Here is a 14203-nt window from a genome sequence, read left to right as displayed (position 1 = left end):
TTGTTTACATTGTAGTTTTGGATGCTCATAAAGGTCACCTGACTGAGTTCATTATAAAAATGAGGCAACAAGCCCTAACCGGTTTGGCTCAGTGGATAGAGCATTGGCCTGTGGACTGAAAGGTCCCAGGTTTGATTCCGATCAAGGGCATGTACCTTGGTTGTGGACACATCCCCAGGAGGAGGTGTGCAGGAGGCAGCTGATCGATGTTTCTCTCTTATCAGTGTTTCTAACTCTCTATCCCTCTCCCTTTCTCTCTGTAAAAAAAAAATCAATGAAAATATATTAAAAAAAAAAAAAAAGAGGCAACAAAACCCAACACATTTAGAATTATTCCATTGTGCCCTGCCCCCCTTGTCCCACTTTCGGGTTCTTCAGGTGAGGTCCACTTCAGTCCTGGATTCTGTGTCCTATTTGGACATTGTGGGGGGGAGGGGCGGCGGACACATGGTGGTAGGGTAGGCATGCTTGGCAGAAGGGGCTTGGATGTGCAGAAGGGCCACTTTAGCTAGGGCCACTGCCACTTGGGTTGGGGACTCTGTGTCCTGCTCTCAGAACAATGAGACTTGTGCAAGGTGGCTGGGCCCTATTTATTGTGGGGGCACTACTGGTGCTAGCACTGTTGAAAGCTGCCAGAGGCGGTGAATGAAGTAGCCCATATATCCACCCCTTTCTAGCTGGGGTGAGGGGGGATCTTCAAGCAGAAATCCTTCCACACTTCTGCAAAGCCCCACTACTTAACCAACAAGGAATACCCCATATGTGCCTTTCAGCCTTACAAGGGAATCTTCCAAAAGAAGCCCATGTACAACTAGTTTCCCCAGTCTCGAAAAATGTGACCTGTCAACACCTTGAAACCCATAGCAACATCTAAAGTGACAACACCAGGGGTCTCAACAAATGAGACTTCCACCTCCTTAAAGTCATACCCAAAATAAATGTTTCACAAAACACATCCTAAGATATCAACATCCAGGATGACCTCAATCCATAATAGTTCCGTGACATCTGTTTCTTCATCAGTAACAATCATAGCAACTATAAATTTTAAAGAAAATAAAGGATCAGAATTTGATGTTGGCAGCTCTGTTGGTGGTATTGCATTAACTCTGGGAATTTTCTTTTTTACATTGGATGCAAGTGTATTATTCAAGAAGAGCCATTTGGTATAGAACCAATGATGAATGTGATCCCATCATTTAAGGAAATCCAAGGACGTATGGAAAGAAGATTGATGCAGCTCTATTAGTTTCAAACAGTATTTTCTATTTGAAATAGTAAAACTAGGCCATGCATATACTGGTAATATACAATATTATATAAATACTAGAGGTCCAGTGCACGAATTTGTGCATGGGTGGGGTCCCTTGGCCTGGCCGGCTATCGGGGCTGATCCGGGCCATCACCCAGTCCCAGTTGGACCGATCGGGGCGGCTGGCTGGGGGATGAAGGAAAGGGATGGCAGGAGGTTGGAATGGGAGCACACTGACCACCGCGGGGGGGGGGGGGGGGGGGGCAGTTCCTGCTTTGAGCGTCTGCCCCCTGGTGGTCAGTGCACATCATAGCTACTGGCTGGTCGTCTGCTTAGGCTTTTATATAAGAGTCCTCATAATTACTAATGGTAAAAAGGATTTGGTTTGGGTTTTTAATAAATATTCGGAGCATATAGTTAATGCAATGGTTATATTCACTTTTAGAACATACATAGTAAGACAAGTCCTGTCCTATTTTCTTGTGGCATTGGTTACATAGGGCCAATAATTGGAAGACATCATTAAAGGGCCAGATGCCATCTGGGCATACAAATAAGGTGCTTGTGACAGCACTCAGGATGTTGATTGTGTTTGTTGTTTACACAGAGAACTTCAGTGCTATTCACAGCTGGATATATCCTAATTAGTTATGCCACATGGCAAAAATTTTATGAGTAAACCAGGTCTTAAGCATAATTTTAGTTTAAGTGTCTTTTCAGAGAGCATCAGTGTTTTATGTTTTAAAGTTTAGTGCTTGGTTTAGAAACAAAATGTATGCCACCCTTCTCCCTCCAGTCAAATCCAGTAACAATACCTGGACTTAGTCCTATTAGAGAGCCATTGGAGAGCCTGTATTTTTATTAATCATTTAAAAAAAATAATTCTTTATTGTTGAAAGTATTGCATATGTCCCCCTACATCCCCCATTGACCTCCTCCAGGCTGCTTCCCTACCCCCCGCCCCCAGTCCATACCGCCCGTTGTTTGTGTCCACGGGCCATGCAAATATGCATACAAGGCCCTTGGTTGATTACCTCCCACCCATCCACCCTCCAAGATTCCACACTCTGTTTCATGTTTCCATGTCTCTGGATCCACTCTGTTCATCAGTTTATTTTGTTACTTAGATTCCACATATGAGTGGGATCATGTGATACTTGTCTTTCTCTGTCTGACTTATTTCACTTAGCATGATACTCTCCAGGTCCCTCCATGCTGTCTCAGAGAGTAAGATATTATTCTTTTTTACTGCTACATAGTATACCCTGGTATAAATGTACCACAGCTTTTTTATCTACTCATCTCCTGATGGGCACTTGGGCTGTCCCCAGATCTTAGCTATTATAAATAGTGCTGCTATGAATATAGGGGATACATACTTTCTTTGTGATTGGTATTTCGGGTTTCTTAGGATATATTCCTAGAAGTGGGATCACTGGGTCAAATGGCAGTTCCATATTTAATTTTTTTGAGGACATTCCATACCCTTTCCACAGTGGCTGCCCTAGTCTGTGTTCCCATCAGCAGTGTATGAGGGTTCCCTTTTCTCCACATCCTTGCCAACACTTGTCATTTGTGGATTTGTTGATGGTAGCCATTCTGACAGATGTGAGGTGATGACTCATTGTCATTTTAATTTGCATATCTCAGATGATTAGTGACTTTGAGCAGCCTATCTAATAAAGAGGGAATATGCTGCCCTGGCCGGCTTGGCTCAGTGGATAGAGAGTCGGCCTGCGGACTGAGGGGTCCCAGGTTCAATTCCGGTCAAGGGCATGTACCTTGGTTGCGGGCACATCCCGCAAAAAATATAAATATATATATTTAATATACTTTATTGATTTTTTACAGAGAGGAAGAGAGAGGGATAGAGAGTTAGAAACATCGTTGAGAGAGAAACATCGATCAGCTGCCTTTCGCACACCCCCTACTGGAGATGTGCCCGCAACCAAGGTACATGCCCTTGACCGGAATCGAACCTGGGACCCTTGAGTCCGAAGGCCGATGCTCTATCCACTGAGCCAAACCAGTTTCGGCTAAAAAAATTTTATTGTTTAAGGTATTACAAATAGTAGTACATATGTCTCTTTTTTTCCCTCCACTGACCTCCTCCCTTAACCCATTTACTTTTAAAGTGATTACTGATAGGTACATACTTATTGCCATTTTATTATTATTTATGTTTGCTTTCTATAAAAATATATTTTTATTGATTTCAGAGAGGAAGGGAGAAGGAGAGAGAGAAACATCAATGATGAGAGAGGTACTATTGATCAGCTGCTTCCTGCAACACCCCCTGCTGGGGATCAAGCCCACAACCTGGGCACGTGCCCTTGACTGGAATCAAACCTGGGACCCTTCAGTTCACAGGCCAATGCTCTATCCATTGAGCCAAATCAGCCAGGGCTGCTTTTTTTAAAATCCTCACCTGAGGATAATTTTTCCATTGATTTCTAGTGAGAGTGAAAGGGGCAGGAGGAGGGAGAGAGAGAAACACCTGTGTGAGACAGACACATCGATTGGTTGCCTCCTGAATGCAGCCCTACTGGTGCTGGGAACCTGCAACCGAGATACATGCCCTTGACCGGATTTGAACCTCTGACCCTTTGGTCCATGGAATGATGCTCTAACCAGGAGCCACATAGCCAGGGCTATATTTACGTTTTTTCATTCTTCATCTTCAAGAAGTTTCTTTTACATTTTATGTAATACTGGTTTGGTGGTGATGGCCTCCTTCAGCTTTTTGTCTGTGAATTTATTTTTATTCAGTTTTTCTTCCATTTTAAAGAATAGCCTTGCTGGGTAGAGTAGTCTTTGTTGTAGGGCCTTGCTTTTCATCACTTGGAATATTTCTTGCCAAACTCTTCTGGTCTGAAATGTTTCTGATGACAAATCAGCTGATAGTCTTATGGGAACCCCCTTGTAGATAACTGTCTTTCTGTTGCTACATGAAAAAAATATTTTTATTGATTTCAGAGAGAAAGGGAAAGAGAGAGAGAAATGTCAATTATGAGAGAGAATCATTGATCGGCTGCCTCCTACACTCCCCTCACTGGGGATCGAGCCCGAAACCTGGGCATGTGCCCTGGCTGGGATTCGAACCGTGACCTTCTTGGTTCCTGGGTCGTTGCTCAACCACTGAGCAATACTGGCCAGGCTGTTGCTGCTTTTAAGATTCTCTTGTCTTTAACATTTAGTATTTTAATTGTGATGTGTCTTGGTGTAGCCCTCTTGTTTGGGACTGTCTTTGCTTTCTGAACTGTGCGCCTTTTTCCTTTGCCAGGTTAGAGAAGTTGTCAGTAATTATTTCTTCAAATAGGTTCTCAATCCCTAGCTGTTTCTCTTCTTCTGTTACCCCTATGACATGGATGTTGTTATGCTTGATGTTGTCCCAGAAGTTCTTTTTTTTAAAAATATTTTTATTGATTTTAGAGAGGAAGGGAGAGAGAGAGAGATAGAAACATCAGAGATGAGAGAGAATCATTGATCGGCTGCCCCCTACATGCCCCCCACTGGTGATCGAGCCCTCAACCCGGGCATGTGCCCTTGACCGGAATCGAACCCGGGACCCTTCAGTCTGAAGGCTGATGCTCTATCCACTGAGCCAAACCAGCTAGGGCCAGAAGTTCTTTTTTTAAAAAACTGATCTTAGAGAAGGAATGGGGAGTGTGGAGAGAGAGAGAGAGAGAGAGAGAGAGAGAGAGAGAGAGAGAGAGAAACATTGATGTAAGAGAGAAACATCGATCAGTTGCCTAGGTATGTGTGCTGAGTAGGAATCAAACCTGTAACCTTGCAGTGTATGGGACCATGCTCCAACTAACTAAGCCACACTGGCCAGGCTACCAGAGGTCCTTTAAACCAGCGGTCGCCAACCAGTGGTCCGAGGTGATCCGTGAGGTCCAAAAGGTTGGTGACTGCTGGTTTAAGGAAACCATTAGAGCAGCAGTCGCCAACCAGTGGTCCGTGAGGTCTAAAAGGTTGGCAACTGCTGTTTTAAACTATCCTTATATATATTTTTTTAATATATATATTTTTTTAATATATTTTTTTAATATATTTTAAATATATTTTTTTAATATATATTTTTTAATATATTTTTACAGAGAGGAAGGGAGAGGGATAGAAAGCTAGAAACATCAATGAGAGAGAAACATCCACCAGCTGCCTCCTGCACACCCCCTACTGGGGATGTGCCCGCAACCAAGGTACATGCCCTTGACCGGAATCGAACCTGGGACCTTTCAGTCTGCAAGCTGACGCTCTATCCACTGAGCCAAACCGGTCTTGGCTATCCTTACTTTTTTTTTTTTTGGTGGTTTATTTATTTATTTTTAATGAATCTTTATTGTTCAGATTACAATTGTTTCTCCTTTTTCCCCACATATCTCCCCACCACCCAGTTCCCACCCCCCCTCTGCCCTTACCCCCCCCCCCCCGCTGTCCTTATCCATAGGTGTATGATTTTTGTCCAGTCTCTTCCCATACTCCCCACACAGACACCCCTTTCCCCCTGAGAATTATCAATCCACTCCCATTCTATGCCTCTGATTCTAATAAGTTTACCAGTTTATTCTGTTCCTCAGATTTTTAATTCACTTGACTTTTAGATTCACTTGTTGATAGATATGTATTTGTTGTTCATAATTTTTATCTTTCTTCTTCTTTTTCCTTTTTTTAAGGAATACCTTTCAGCATTTCATATAATGCTGGTTTGGTGGTGATGAACTCCTTTAGCTTTTTCTTATCTGTGAAGCTCTTTATCTGCCCTTCAATTCTGAATGATAACTTTGCTGGGTAGAGTAGTCTTGGTTGTAGGTTCCTGCTATTCATCACTTTGAATATTTCTTGCCACTCCCGTCTGGCCTGCATGGTTTCTGTTGAGAAATTAGCTGATAATTGTATGGGAGCTCCCTTGTAGGTAACTAACTGTTTTTCTCTTGCTGCTTGTAAGATTCTCTCTTTGTCTTTTGCTCTTGGCATTTTAATTATGATGTGTCTTGGTGTAGTCCTCTTTGGATTCCTTTTGTTTGGGGTTCTGTATGCTTCCTGGACTTGTAAGTCTATTTCTTTCATCAGGTGGGGGAAGTTTTCGTTCATTATTTCTTCAAATAGGTTTTCAGCATCTTGCTCTCTCTCTTCTTCTGGTACCCCCATAATTCTGATGTTGGTTCGCTTGAAGTTGTCCCAGAGGCTTCTTACACTATCTTCAACTTTCTGAATTCTCTTCTCTTCATGCTTCTCTGGAGGAGTGTCCTTGGCCTCTTTGTATTCCAAATCTTTGAGTTGATTCTTGCAATCCTCTAGTCTGCTTTTGGGTCTCTGTATAATATTTTTTATCTCAGTCAGTGTATGTTTAATTTCTAGTTGGTCCTCATGGAATTTATCGGCCTTTTCCATGAAATTCTTGAAAAACCTTATAACCGTGGTTTTGAACTCTATGTCCAATCGCTTGTTTTCCTCCATTTCTTTGGTTTGTGATCTGTTTCCTTGCCTTCTCATATTCTCTGCTTCCCTGAGTTGGTAGGGTAGTTTTGTGTACTAGGTGTCCTATTGGTTTAATGGGTCAGCCTCCCAGTTACTTGAGGTGGACACTCTTGGTGTACCCTTGTGTACTGTGTGTTCCCCAGCAGGAGCTACAGCAAGGGCTAGTTTTCTCCTCCTTTGCTTGGGCGGTTTTGGAGCAGTCTGACTGGAGCTGCAGTTGGTTAAGCTGCCACAGAACATGCCATTTATATGCAAAAGCCGCTGTGTGGAGCCTGGGCGGGTTTGTAGAATGTGCGGGGCGGGGCCTCAGGGTGGGGCCTCAGGGCTGGGTGGGGTCTCAGGGCGTCACTAGGCTGGGGCGTGGCCAACAGCGATGGCTGCCGTCAGCCGTCTCTGCCTTTCCCGTTTCCAAGTCCCTGCGCCCCACGGTCCAGCGCAGTAAACAATGATTGCTGGGCGCACCACTGCAAAAAAGTCACTCTCACTTTCCGACCCGATGGCCGAGAGTCCAGCTTCTCCCCGTAGGTGTCTGGGTCCCCCGAGTGTCCCCAGAAACTGGATTTCAGAGAGATTGGGAGCTTGTCTCCCTGCGGGTTGAAGAAAAGCCGCGCACCCAGCCGCCCGCCGCCGGCCCGATTCGCGTGCCTCCGTACCTCAGCTTTTCAGCGATTGTGCTCCTTTCTGTTCTTAGTTGTCAGTCTTCCACTCAGCCAGCTTTCCCGTGGTTCTGGGTGGTAGACTTTTTTGTCTTTTAGTTGTGTTTTTGAAATTGTTGTGTGAGGCAGCAGATTAGTTGTTTAACTATGCCGCCATCTTGGTTCCTCCTATCCTTACTTTTTTAAAAGAACATCTTTTTCTTTTTGCTGCTCTGATTCGTGTTTTCTGCTCCTTTGTCTTCTAAACTGCTGATTCAAATCTCAGCTTCATCTAACCTGGTGCTGATTCCTTCTAGTGTATTCTTCATTTCAGACTAGTTCTTTCTTACAGTTTTTATGTCCTTTATTTTGCTTACTGTCTGTTTAAGTTCTCACTGAGTTTACTCAATCTCCCCTAGGTTCCTTAAGCATCCTTGTAACCATTGGTTTGAACTCTGGTAGGTTGCTTATCTTCATTTTATTTAACTTCTGCAGATTTCTGCTGTTCTTTCATTTGGGGAACGTTTCTTTGTCTCCCCATTTTGACTGCCTGTCTGTATTTAGATCTGTCTCCCAGTGTTGATATGGTTGCCTTATGTAGTAAGCTGTCTTGTTGGGCTCATTAGTGCAGTCTTTTTTTTTTTAATGTGTTTTCTTTTAATATATTTTATTGATTTTTTGCAGAGAGGAAGGGAGAGGGATAGAGAGCTAGAAACATCAATGAGAGAGAACCATCGACCAGCTGCCTCCTGCACACCCCCTACCGGGGATGTGCCCGCAACCAATGTACATGCCCTTGACCGGAATCGAACCTGGGACCTTTCAGTCCGCAGAGCGACGCTCTATCCACTGAGCCAAACCGGTTTCGGCAAGTGCAGTCTTTTTTATCACTTGAACTAGGTGATCCAGGAATGTCTCCTGTGTGGGTTTGTGATCTCTTTTGTTGTAATTGAGTCTTATTTTATTTTTAAAAATTTTTATTGATTTTAATTTTTTTTTTTTTTTAGAAAGAGGAAGGGAGAGAGAGAAAGAAACATTGATGTGAGAGAAAAGCATCAATCAGTTGCCTCCTGTATGCATCCCGACCAGGGATTGGACTGTAACGTGGCTATGTGCCCTGACCAAAAATGAAACCCTCCAAACCTTGGTGTACAGGACAATGCTCCAAATAAATGAGCCCCACTTGCTAGGGCTGTAGTTGAGTCTTTTAAAAAAATATTTTTTACTAGTGTCCCAATCTGTGCACAATGAAAGGAAATTAATTAGAAGAGATACTTTAATATCACTATTTGCTTTTTCTCTATAATAGAAGTGTCAACCAAAATCATGATTGACAGTGACAGATTGAAACACATGCGTGTGATTGGCGCCAGCAGGAGCTTTATATGTATCACACATGTGCGAGTCAACTTAGCCTTTTATAGATACAGAATAAACTTGCTTAATTAGACCTGCTTTCTAATTTAGTTAAACTTTTTCCAGCTTAATGAAGCCCCCCAATTTCTCTCTCAGGTAATTGTCAGCAACACAGCAATAAATATCAACACGAAGCAAGTTATTATTGTAGATCACGCAGGGAGAACAAAGGGTAAAATATTTAACTTAGCAGTGTTTGACTATATTCTGTGCAGTGAGAAAACCTGAAGTCACTTTCAAAGTCCACCATTTCTTCTTTTCAGTCGGGTCAAGTTTCTAAGCTTTCTAAATCTCTGTATTCTGGCTGATATAAAGAAAATAGGATTCTACTGAGTCTCTTATCTACCTACTCCAGGACTTCTGTGAGGATCAAATGAGATGAGGCATGTGAAAATGCTTCACAAACATTTGGTTAAATTGTAAAAATGTTTGCACCTGGCTATAAAGCAAGTTGGGTTCTTGGGCTGAGGAAACTCCAAGGAGGCTAGTCACTAGGGAGAGGAAGCTGGGCGTTGCTATGTGATGTCATTGCCTGGCACCCACAGCGGCCGTTTCTGGGCTGGGCTGGGCTGGCTGTGGGCCACATTTTGCGCCATGGGGTCTTGGCAGCATTGGCTGTGATTTGGTTGGGTGTTGCTCTGGGAGGGGGGGGGTGGTGTCCCACTTGGGGGAAGCCGAATGTTGGTTTGTTGGTGCCAGGTCCGTGGTGCCATTTATTTTTAAATGGCCAGTGTGTATCATGGCAGTTCCTGCGTTGAGTGTCTGCCCTCTGGTGGTTGGTGTGTGTCATAGCTACTGGTAGGACAGATGGACACTTAGCCTTTTATATATATGGATTGTTGATAGTATTACAGATATCTCCCATTTTCTCCTCCTTTACCCCCCTCCTCCCAGCCCTTATCCTTCCCCCCCCACCCCCCACCCCCCACCCCTCAGGTATTGCCTGTGTCCATGGGCTATGCATGTAAGTTATATAAGTTCTTTGGTTTATCTCTTCTAGTCTCTCCAACCCCACACTGAGGTATGTCAGTTTGTTCCATGCCTCCATGTTTCGGGTCTTATTTTGTTGGTCAATTCTTTTTGTTCATTAGATTCCACAAATAAGTGAGATCATGTGATATTTGTCTTTTTCAGATGGACTTATTTTACATAGCCTAATAATCCACTTCCTCTGCCACCATTTTTAATCTCTGTAGTTGAGTCTTTTAATTTATTTTTTAAAAATATTTTTATTGATTTCAGAGAGGAAGGGAGAGGAAAATAGAAACATCAATGATGAGAGAGAATCATTGATCAGCTGCCTCCTCCATGCCCCACACTGGGGATCAAGCTTGCAACCTGGGCATGTGCCTCCACTGGGAATCGAACCGTGACCTCCTGGTTCACAGGTTGATGGTCCACCACTGAGCCACGCCCACTAGGCTGTAGTTGAGTCTTGACTGCTGTTGGCATGTTGGTGGGATTCACCCACAGGCTGGCTGATTGTGAGGATCGACCCCTGACCACAGTGTATGTACTGCTGTGCAGGGCCTGGCCCTGGAAGTGGAGTTCGCCCCAGAAAGATCTGATTCCTTTCAAGATCTCCCTTTGGGTGTGCTGCTTGTGGAGCTTATTGGGTCATGCTGTGGCTTGTGTGAAGCCTGCCACCAGGGTGTGTTAGTTCTGGGGCCTCTTGGGAGGGCCTCCAGTGTACTTTAATGTCATGAGGTGCCTGTGACTGGCCCTTGGCTATCTGGAGGTAAAAAGTGATCCACAGTTTGTGGCTGCGTCTCCTTGACCTGGGTGTGTGTAGGAGGTTCCAAGCTGCCTTTCACCAGCATTGGGCCTGGGGTAAGTCAGCAAAAGGCCCAAGGCACCCGAGATTTGTCTCTGCCTACTGTCTGCCTGTTAGACTCAGTCCCTGAAAGAGTCTCTGGTGGTACATGAGTTGCGTGAGGTAGGTTCTCATTGAGTCAGCAGGTAGGAACAAGTGGTATTTACCAGATTGATACAGATTTGAACTCTACACCAGTGCTGGGTCTGAGGCCACTCAGCAGAAGTCTCTGTGCACCAAGGCCAGTCACCACCCGCCGTGTGCTTGCAGACTTTTGTGGTGGGCTGTCATCTCAGGGATTCGTTAGGGTGGGACCAATGACTGTATTATGGCCAATTGATGTGGTAGAGTTTGTCAGGCCAAAACAGACCAAGATTTCACTGTGAGTAGGGAGGACTGTGCATTGGTGGACTCTGCTATTAGGGCAAGATAAAAATAGCCCCTCCCCCAGAGCCACGTAAGTCAGCCTCTGACACCTCCTGTATATGCCCAGACTTTGTCAAGATCCCTTTAGGAAAGTGCACCACAGTTTCAGGCAGCTGGCTCCTCTGTAGTGAGCATGGTAGAGTGAGCAACAGGTAGGAGGGTGGGGCCAGTGAATCCCCCCAAGCTGATGCTGTGTGAAAGGGAGTGATCCACCCAGGAAATAAGGTATCTGTGGGCTGGTGGTGAGGGACTCCCTGGAGCTACCCAACTCAGTCTCTCCTCGTGACCCCAATCTGCTTTGAGCCATCCTTTGACGCAGCCCAGGGTGAGTGGCTGTGAATGAGATTTTTTGCACTGGCCATTTAAGAGGGGGCCTGGGTTTCTAGCAGACTCCTATTTCTCCCTGACAAACAGAATTTCTGATTTTCACAGCCAAATATGTGGGCTCCTTTTCCGGCTCTGGTGCCCTTGGCAGGGGAGCCCAGCATGGGGTTGAGACCTCTTCTCTCAGGGGACCTTTTTAGCTGAGCTATCCCTCCAGGTTCTCAACTGCTACATGTGGGTGCAGGCCCAGCCCTTGTCTCTTCACCCTTCCTACTAGTCTCAGTGTGGCTTCTTGTGAAAATCCTTGGTATAAGACTCCTGTTTAGCTAGTCCTCAGGTGGTTACTCAGGTTGACTGTTTTATAATTTAGTTGTAATTCCAGTTTGGTCCTGGGAGGAGGTATGTGTAACTTCCACTTACTCCACCACCATCTTGGATGCCCTGACAGAATTTCTGTCTTGGATTTTTCAAAATAAACCACACCAATTTTTAATAGTGTGAAAATGCCCTAAGATGTCCTGATAAACATGCAACTACAATTAATAGGTTAATAAGTTACATTTAATTATGTAACTTTTGTGATCAGTTTTTGGTTTACAGAAAATATCATATATCAAGAATTTTGATATAAAAAGATAATTTCTCACCTTAAGCCCCTCAAAAAAAAAAAAAGATAATTTCTACTTACTGTATTATGGCCAATTGATGTGATCAGTATGGGCAATCCAGATGTATATTAGGCAGAATCCAGTGAATGATTAAAAAATTTCCTTGGATAATCCATAAAATTAATAATTAAAATACAGATAAATGAGATTTGGCAATATATGATAGAGATGATGTACTTTTCAGAAAAAAAAAACAAACCTCTCTTTATTATTATGACCCATGTTTGGTATTTCATTATTACTGAGATCTATTTTTAGAATAAAATTTTGTCCTCTATGAAAAAAAGAAATTAGAATTATTCTTTGGTAATGACTACATAATGGTAAGTGTAATCAAGCTTGTGCAAGATTACTTTAAAAAGCATTTTAGAAGCAATATGTTGTGAAGATCATAACTGTATAGCTATTGGAAAATAGCAGTTGTCTCAATTATGTTATTAGAAACTTACAGGTTAGGGTAAAATTATCCAGGGGTCACCCTACAGGATTGTACAAAAAGCTCTTATTTTCACACAATTTTTATGGAGTTAAGTAGAAGTTATATGTAATTCTACCTAATATGGACACTAAAATTATCGTGGCCATGATTTATTGTTTCCAGTGGATTACCTTATTTAATTTTCACAATGATTCTGTGAGGTAGGAACTATTGTTATCTCACTTTTACAGATGAAATAATTGCTGAGGTCACATGTCAAGTGGGCAGTAGAACTGGGAGCTGGGCCCGGGCTGTCTGACTCCTAGATCTGTGCCATGATATGCTGCTTGTGTAGCTTGTAGTACTATAACTTCAGGGCTGAAAGAGTGACTTTGGTCTAGAAACTGGCAGGTCACATAACTTCTTTAAACTTGAGTTTCTGCAACTGTAGAAAGAATGCTTTTAATAGTAAGTGGGATACTTTATTTAAAATATAATGTATGCTTAACAAATGGTTATTAATAATCACAGTAGTTATAATAATGACTACTTCTGTTTTTGGGATTTATAACAGCTCCATATCTCTGTGGCCCAAGGTTTTCAAGCATTTTTTATGAAGCACAAAACATAAAGTGGCTAGTGTTTTTGTTTTAAGTTACAGTACTTACTAGCTTTTGATTATATGTCAAAGTATTACTATGAATTAGTAAGTGAAAGAGATATTTTGATTTCAGCAAGAGACAGAAGTTATACAAATCACTTCTTTCTTTGTGCTTCATAATTGCTTGTATGTGTGTGCATGAGAGAGTGAGAGTGTAAGTTTGTGTTCTTGCCTGAGCCAGAGAGGTTTTTTCAGGACTTGTGCAGTGGGATTGGAGGGTGTTTCATGTGAGATGGATGCTGTTGTGAATGGAGAAAACCATAGGGTCCATTTTTTTTTTTTTTTTTTGGAGAGGTTAGGCCAGTACTCCTAGGAAAGTTTGTGATAAATTAGAAGAATCGGGGTTTGATTCCAGGGATTAGAAGTTAAAATAATGGCAAAGACCAGGTTTAGTGAAAATGAGGGAGTGGGAAACTGAAAGGCTAGGAGAATCTAGGCGGAGAGGAAGGTATTTGTGTTAAGATTTCAGGATTTGTAAGGAGTGATGGAGTTAAAGGCTAGAGAACTGGAGGTATGTGAGGTTTGTAGATTGTGTAAAACTTGCCAGGGTTTGGGTAAAGAGGTGAAGGGCATGTCCTAGGAAACTGCTATACCCATAAGGAAATGAGCTGGGAGAGATAGGACTCCATTGATTAGGGATGAGAACAGGAAAGAGATTAACTGAGGACCATGGGTGGGGCTGCTTTAGCATATTCTAGAAAATAGTACCTCTTAGTACATTTTAAAAGAAGGGCATTATTTAAAAGTCATTAGAGAAGAATATATATTAATAAAATCGAACTTTTGTGAACTTTCTGGTCATGTCCATTTTGTTCTTGGCTAGGAACAAAAACTCATTTATAATGATTTTTGATGATTAATTTATGTCAGTATAGAATTGACTAATTAGGAATTTATATACATTTTCTGTACTATTAATATTGGTACAGTGCTTTCTGTAGGGTTTTCATTTTGAGAGGTTATTAGATTCAAAATTTTCTGGAGCAGAATGTTTTTTTCAGAGGAAATTTTGCTTTTTGGGGAAATAATTTATAAAGGTTAATTTGGAAAATGCTGAAATTGAATATGTGTAGCTCTTATAATTGTGAGCTTTTTGCATTTACATT

The 14203-nt window shown here is 42.6% G+C and overlaps 1 protein-coding gene across 4 annotated transcripts in view; it reads left to right on the top strand.

Annotated features, from left to right (window-relative positions):
* Window positions 1–14203, top strand: part of UBE2V2 (ubiquitin conjugating enzyme E2 V2) — a 56099-nt gene that overhangs the window by 15963 nt on the left and 25933 nt on the right. Inside the window, exon 1 of one of the 4 annotated variants that reach the window (XM_054708276.1) lies at window positions 12775–12904. The exons of the other annotated variants lie outside the window; for them this stretch is intronic. The gene's annotated coding sequence lies outside the window, so the exon portion shown is untranslated. Of the gene's footprint in view, window positions 1–12774; window positions 12905–14203 lie in introns of those variants that run through there. 4 annotated transcript variants of the gene reach the window in all.

The sequence above is a fragment of the Eptesicus fuscus genome, chromosome 19, assembly GCF_027574615.1.
Source record: "Eptesicus fuscus isolate TK198812 chromosome 19, DD_ASM_mEF_20220401, whole genome shotgun sequence".
Lineage (NCBI taxonomy): Eukaryota > Metazoa > Chordata > Mammalia > Chiroptera > Vespertilionidae > Eptesicus > Eptesicus fuscus.
This window is presented reverse-complemented; position numbering and strand designations above follow the sequence as displayed.